Source organism: Falco rusticolus, chromosome 2 (assembly GCF_015220075.1).
Source record: "Falco rusticolus isolate bFalRus1 chromosome 2, bFalRus1.pri, whole genome shotgun sequence".
Classification (NCBI taxonomy): domain Eukaryota; kingdom Metazoa; phylum Chordata; class Aves; order Falconiformes; family Falconidae; genus Falco; species Falco rusticolus.
Window position 1 is genome coordinate 21,081,041 of NC_051188.1, and position 5,814 is coordinate 21,086,854.

The window sequence follows — 5,814 nt, forward strand, 5'->3', positions numbered from 1 at the left end:
AACCCACTGCACCTTTACCTTAATTTCACATAAACAGGTCAAAAAAGAATGATGATAGCCCCTTTATCTCTCCATTAGGAAGCTTAAATGGGCATCTGGGCTATCTGCCTTGAAGACCCACATGTAGGTGCATTTCCATTAGATATTCTACAAGACAATAAAAACCTCCATGAGTAGTATATGAGTGCACATTTGTATGTGATATTGTTCTCACATTGCCTCAAGGATAGTTCAGGTCATGGCTGAAGAGTTTTATTCCCAGACCAAATGCATTGTTCATAATTTTTAATAAAACTAGAATTGAGTAGTTGGGAGTTGACTAGATGATCACCGTAGGTCCCTTCCAACCAAACTGTGCTATTCTAAGTACTTCAAGTGTTGTTCTTCAAACTCGAAGTTTAGGTATTTTTGAAGGGAAAAAATAAAAACTAGAAAAAAAAACAAACATGAAGTATTCAATTATATAAGCACCATGCCACTTTGCTTTTGTTAACTCCACAAAACTAGTGATACAGGAAGAGATAAGGAAGTGCAGCATTACCACCTGAGGAAGGATGGAGGAGCATGTCCCTCAGACTGGGATGGAAAAAAATCTCTTCTGTTGGGACAGTTGGGACAGTGTCGTCGCTGAGAGGACTGAAAGTGGTATATACACAGCCAATAGAAGCACCCATTATCCAGAATAGTATACATTTTCATGCAATATGGCTACAGAAGCCGGTGCCAGGTACCCACGCTTCTGCCGGCGCTGGCATGGCGGAACAGCCACCGCATCGCTCACCGCCCTGCCGGTCCGCACCTGCACCCCCTGCCCTGTGTCCCCCGGCCCGGGGAGCTGGGCCCTGGGGCTGCACCCCCGTCTTTCACCACGAGAGGGCGCCCCAGCCCCGCCAGCGGGGCCCGGCGGCGCGCGGCGCCCCCCCATCCCCACCCCCATCCCCATCCCCACCCCCACCGCCATCCCCACCCTCATCCCCATCCCCACCGCCATCCCCATCGCCATCGCCATCCCCACCCCCATCCCCATCCCCACCCTCATCCCCATCCCCACCGCCATCCCCACCCCCATCCCCATCCCCACCGCCATCCCCATCCCCACCGCCATCCCCATCCCCATCCCCACCCTCATCCCCATCCTCACCGCCATCCCCATCCCCACCGCCATCCCCACCCCCATCCCCATCCCCACCGCCATCCCCATCCCCACCGCCATCCCCATCCCCATCGCCATCGCCACCCCCATCCCCACCGCCATCCCCATCCTCATTCCCGGGCCAGGCTGCGGCCCCGCCCGAGCCCGAGCGAGCCGCTCCCGCAAAGCTGCCTGGCGGAAAGCAAGCGCCTGACAGCAGCCTCGGCTTACTGTGTTTTGTTTTGTTGTTTTTTTTTTTTCCCCTCAGTGAATGTGTTCCCATTGGGAATAAGAACAGGCTGCGGGATCACATCCAACAGAGAGCAGAGCCTGCTCGTAGCTTGTCCACCAAAGCGTGTGGTTGTGTTTGGGGTTCTATTACAGGATAACATATTTAAAATAATGGTATTTGTGAACTCATGGTCTCATCTTTGCAGCTATGTGTCCCTGTGCTTCAAAGTCAGACATTGCATATGTTTCTCTTTTAGTAGAGGGTAAGTTAAAAATACTAATGGAGCTAGAACTAGAAAAAATGGCATTAACCAAATACTCAGAATAATTCAGAAAAACATCCTGTCTCTGATGAGACCTCAGAAACCCAATTACCGTCACTTCTTTGCAAAGTTGCTCTTAAAATTGTAATGGAAGTGCAGATGCCCTGGTGCCAGCAGGACCCCTGCACACACGGACATGCACTGTACTTTCTTTCCATGCAACGCTTGCCATATTCTTTCACTGAAGCGTATTCCGAGCTGCATTTTGGTAGGCATCCAGATGACTTCAGGCATGGGTGTGCTCCAGCCAAATTGTTAATATGAATAATGATTCGCCGTAGTGAAAGCAACACATACCTGTGTAATATTCATCAACATGAAAGGCCGATGCAGGTAGCAGCATATTAGCCACCCTGTTAGTTTTGGTCAATGCTGCAATTTAATAGTTGTCACACACGTTTGGTTTTTTTTTTTTTATTTTAAAACTTACGTGAGAGACCAACTCGTTGCAAATTAATCACCATTGCAGAAGGGAAAGGCGAGGAACAGGTTGGTCTAGTTGTACAGTTAGAAAGAACCAGGGGCTAGATTTGGTAAGACTGTGCCCTAGCATGCATTTAATTTTAAGTTCATAAGCAATTCATTTACATCAGCATGGTTATTCTCATGTTTGAAATTAAGCACCTGTATAAATGCCATACAGGATTGGACCTCTCCCTTCAATACCCTCGGAGTGTTCACACAATAGTGCCCTTTGTAGTGTCTGAAAATCTGGTTCCTCAGCTTCCTTCGCCTGCAGTGATACTGCACAATATGAGAAGCAGGTCATTTTGGGCCCACTCCTACTGTGAGCTCCATTTAAGCAGATGTCAAAGCCTTCAAGAGTCTCTGTAGCCCAAGCCTCTCCCAGCCTGTTTGCACCAACTGCAGTGATGAACCCAGGTGCCTGTAGCATTCCCCTCCACCCCCACCCCCCCACCCCCCATATAAAACTGAGACTCAAACTGTGGCAAAACAACTTCAGCCCAGTAATTTGAGATCGTTGCTGCACCAGGGGAACAGCAGTTTTAGCTTGCATAAAACTTAGGCAGTGCCTTGTCATGACAAAACGTGCGATTTACTTACAGCCTCCAAAATTCTGTAAATTACTTCTAATTAGGACACTGTAAGAATACAGTCCAGTAGACTTAAATATTTGTTTTCCTAAGCTTCCTAAAAATCTCGCTGAATTCCCAGACAAAAAATGTTCTGTAAGTATGTAGTGTTGTCACCAAGTGAAACTGCCGAATTAGTCTGTATATGGGTGTATGATGCCTCAGTAACATACCTCAGCGATGTACTGCAATACACAAAGCAGAGTGCATACATTTGCATGCAGCTAGTCATAAACGCTTATGCTTTAGTACTAGATGACCTGGGGAGGGGGGGGGAGCATGAAGTAACCTTGTAAGTGGCTGATTAGAAGGGAAAAATGCTATCCTGTCATTAAAGAATGACTGAAGAGGGGAATAAATTTCCAGACCGAAGACATGAACTGAAAGAATTTGAATTACTTTCTGATGCTAAGTATATCGTGCATTTGGACAGTGGCCATCACTGCACAACTACCGTGTGGTGAGCCAGGAGTCGTGTTTGCTGCGTAACTGTCACCACAGCGGAGTGGGTGAGGAGTGCCCTTCCCAAAAGGCACTAGCACGCCGGTTGCATGGACTCCTGTTGTCACACAGTAAGTTACAAGCTGTATGAAGTGCCAGCTTGATGCCTTGCAGTAGTGCCTTGAACCATGGCACCAGCTTTTTGTTTTGGTATCAAAGAGATGGGAAAAATATTTGTGTATTCCTACATGCATTAAATTCCACTTTAAAAAATAATAACTGAGCCTTAATAAGGGCTATTGCAGAGATTAAAGCAAAAATTTCAGAAGCGCATGCCTTAGTCTGCCTGCTTTGTATTTAAACATTTACTTTAACATTTTGAAAATTGTTACTTTGGAAATTGTCTAGTGGGTCTTTCTAACGTGAATAGAAAGTGCAACAGAGGGCTTATATATAACCACAAATTGGGGTTTTGAAGCCTCGCCTTTTCTAAAAATTTTAGCAATCATGTAGAAAGAACTTGAACAAACATAGATTTGAAGAAAGAAAAGCATATGAAAATGTTCTTAGGGCACACATTTCTACTTGTTATTAAACTATCTATGATCATGCATAGTTGTATAGAAGGGCTTTTTCATCATTTTTTCATATTTCAGTGTCTTACCTTACGAAGGTTGGTAGCAGTATTACTATAGAAATGAGGAAACTATATTGTTTACAATGTATATAACAGCAAAAATCATGCATGGAAACAGATGAAATGATGTAGTCTTAGTAGCAGAATGTGTGCAGTATGCAAACATCACCACTTGCTGCTGTGTTTGGATATCAACGTGGTTTTGATCTGCCACTTTATTTGCTTTTTTCCTTCTCTTTCATAACCTGTAGACATTGGTTCTGACACTGGTGCCTTTTGTCCTCTCTCCTCACCTTCTGCACACCTTTGACTTTACATTAGGGAGTGACCCTCCTGCTGCCTTATCACCTAAAGTGTGGGACTTCTATCCCCAAAACAGACATGTCCAGAAATGCCCCATTATTTGCAAAAAGCCAAAAGTCCCTGAATATGGTTTTTCATTTCATTGATATTAATACAGATCTCATCACTGCAGTAAAAATGACACCAGAATTTTGCCTTTGCTGACTTTGAAACAATAAGGGAAAACATGTACATAATCATTAGCATCTGTGAATTTACACATTTTGAGGTGCTTTTTTAAATTAAAGTAATATGCTTTCTGAAGATGTGATTACTTAAGTAGGCATAAATCCTACAGCTATATTGAAGTCTGAGGTGCAAATAACATTAAAGCTTTGGCTTCAAATGCTTACAAGACTTTTCATAAAATATTCTACATTGGGCAGTAGCTTTATCATAAAAACTTTTAGGAAAAGCTACAGACCATTATGCTAAAAGTACTACAGTCCAGAAAAATACATAAAGGCAGTACTTGTAGGGAGAGGTAAGAAAGACCATATCTGGGTAATATACACCATATCACCTCTATTCATAAACTTTATCTTGCTTATGCCCTTAAATGGTCACTGCTGCTGTAGCACTAAAAGAAGAAACTGCTCGCAGGCAGGATTCAGAGTTTGAAGTGTCCCTTCATTTTCTTTTTTAATACACCCAATAAGTTTTAAAACATCTAGCAGCTCACCAGTAACCAACCCTTGATGTTTAAAACTTTTTTTTTTTTTTAATAAACATTGCACATCCAAAAATGCCTAATGAATCTACTCTGTGTCTCTGTGTATTGAAAAGGGGGGCTGCACAGAAGTTCTGTTCCCAGGACCCAGCAGATGGCTCTGGACAACAGTGGAACTATCCCAACCATTTGCCCATCACCCTATTTAAAAACTGCTCCCGTGCACTGAGAGCCATTTGAACCTTTTAATCCTGCTAAATGTTTGGGCCCATAGAGGACAGACTTGCACCTCTAAGCACTGGAGTTAGCATTGTAAAGGCTGGAGGTTTTTATTTTTATTTCTTGTGGCTCTGCCTCAAGCACACCTAACTGCCAAGGCACTCCGTTATCTGCAGCCGGCTCCATGACCTGCCAGGCTGGGCATCTCTTGGGGTTCACTGTAGCTCCAGCCTGGCCCACATCCCCAGACGTCCTTCCTATGAAAACCAGGGATCTGAGGAGGGCTGGCTGGCATGCAAATGGGTTTCACCCCAAAATGTGATCCAGACATGGCCTTTGTGCATATCCTGTGTCAGAAACTCAGATGTTTTCTGGGTTCTGGTGTCTAGACATAGGCTTAGTGCTTCTGGGACAAGAATTTACGTTTTCCTGCCCATAGGTTTCTCCTCTGCATAGTGGAGGTATTAATGCTACCATTGTGCTGACCATGTTGCTTGCTACCAGTTTGGAGTAAGAATGGCCTCCTGACTTCCTTGTTAAGAGTTAAGACATGAACATCGTGATTTCTGTTTAGATCTCAAGCCAGTATTATAATTAATATATACACAATAATTTTCTGCAAAGTGTTATGGCATCTACATAGAGCATACCATACTATCAGAAAAAGAGCAGATAAAACAGAAGTTTAGACTCTTGAGGATACGTAATGCACACTTCTCTGTTAC